Source organism: Buceros rhinoceros, unplaced genomic scaffold (genome assembly GCF_000710305.1).
Source record: "Buceros rhinoceros silvestris isolate BGI_N320 unplaced genomic scaffold, ASM71030v1 scaffold11825, whole genome shotgun sequence".
NCBI classification, from domain to species: domain Eukaryota; kingdom Metazoa; phylum Chordata; class Aves; order Bucerotiformes; family Bucerotidae; genus Buceros; species Buceros rhinoceros.
In genome coordinates, this window is record NW_010411225.1 from 42301 (window position 1) to 43843 (window position 1543).

At 49.6% G+C, this 1543-nt stretch overlaps 1 protein-coding gene across 1 annotated transcript in view; it reads right to left on the bottom strand.

The window, feature by feature from the left end:
* The window catches only part of DVL1 (dishevelled segment polarity protein 1), a 38859-nt gene that overhangs the window by 27518 nt on the left and 9798 nt on the right, over positions 1 to 1543 (bottom strand). The window lies entirely within an intron of this gene.

Below are 1543 nucleotides of genomic sequence, written 5' to 3' on the forward strand. Positions count from 1 at the left end.
CTGAACAGAACTAGCTTACGGATTTAGTTTCCCCCTCAGGCTCAATCTGTCGTAGGTATCTCTGCTATTCTCACTTTTAATAAGCTACCCTGAAGCGCTCATACGGAAGGAAATAGGAAAAGCATCTTGCAGAGCTGGTGAAGGCCAAAGCTCATTTTAATGGACTGAACTGTGGAAACTGATCTAAAGCTCCTGAAAATACAACACTGCATGACCTGACGTGGGCTAATGCTCTGCTGTGAAAGATTTCCCTTAGGAAGCTGCCAACGATCTAACGAACTGGTCCCCTGGGCCTCCGCGGAAGCGGTCCCGGCAGTGGTGTGCATGTGCAGGCACACGGCAGACTTCTGTGTGAGAGGGCTGCTGAAGAGCCTCCGCACACCCACACACTGCCTTGGCACTAACGAGATGTCCTGACATGCCCACCATGCAAATTAGGAAATCGAGGTTGTTACTCAAGCAAACATTTGACTGCACATTTTAAACCCTAATGAAGCTTCCAAAATACCAGTGCGAGTGTAAGTGTTGTCACGGGTACGGCTGTGTTTCTGTTTTCAGTCCAGTCCCACTGAGCAGGGAGAGGGGGACGGTTTCCTGAGGTCCCCCTGCCAGGCTCTCCCATCTCAGCAGCACCACCTGGTGACTACTGCCGACACTGTCCACCACGAAATCGCTTCCCAGACTAAACCCGCCTACAAGAGGTGGTTCACACCTAACAGAGGGTGCAAGAGGCACGGCGCAGCTGGCTGGAGTCCGCTCTCACTGCTGAGCCAGGTCAGGTCCGTTCCCTTCGCGGTGCCCACACCCAAGAGCTGTGCAGGAAGGGCAGCTCGGAGATCGCTGCTCTCCACTCTCTCACGCACCTCCACCGCTAAGCCAGGGGCAGCCTCACCCTTCCAGGTGAGCGCGGATTTGGCAACTACTAACTAGAAGCGGTGGAGCATGAAATACAGGATGAACTTCAGAACCCTCATCAGGGAGGAAAAAAGTAAATTTTCTTTGGATTTAATCAACGATGAAGGAAATATCACTGCTGTCAGGCAGCTCGTTGCAACTCCCACTTCCCTTCCGATAAGAAGCTCGTTCCTTTGGTTGGTGGTGCCTGCTGACCCGTCTGCTTCAGCTACTTCTTGTAGTCTTTGCTGTCCAGCCACATTTCTGACTGTACACGAACTATACAACACCAACTATACAAGACCAGTTGCAGCTTCTTGTATAAAGAAGGTCCCACTCAGCACTGAAGAAGGAAGACAGGTGATGACAGATCTGGAGGTTTGAATAGCATTAAGAAAGTATCTCAGGGATTTAGGAACCAGGAAGGTAAGTCACTAGCTCTTTTTTTTTTTTTTTCTGGGTTAAAAAATAAAACACAACAGAAAAAAACCCCAAAACTGTGAAATGTTAAGACATTCAATTATGAAGAGAAGAACCAGAAAAAGGCATTAGGGGAGAAGAAGTTTTAGTCCAGAAGACCTCCCCACAAGCTAGATTCTCTCCTGCCGCTCAAAACGAGAACAAAAGGGGCGGCGGAGAGAGAAACGCG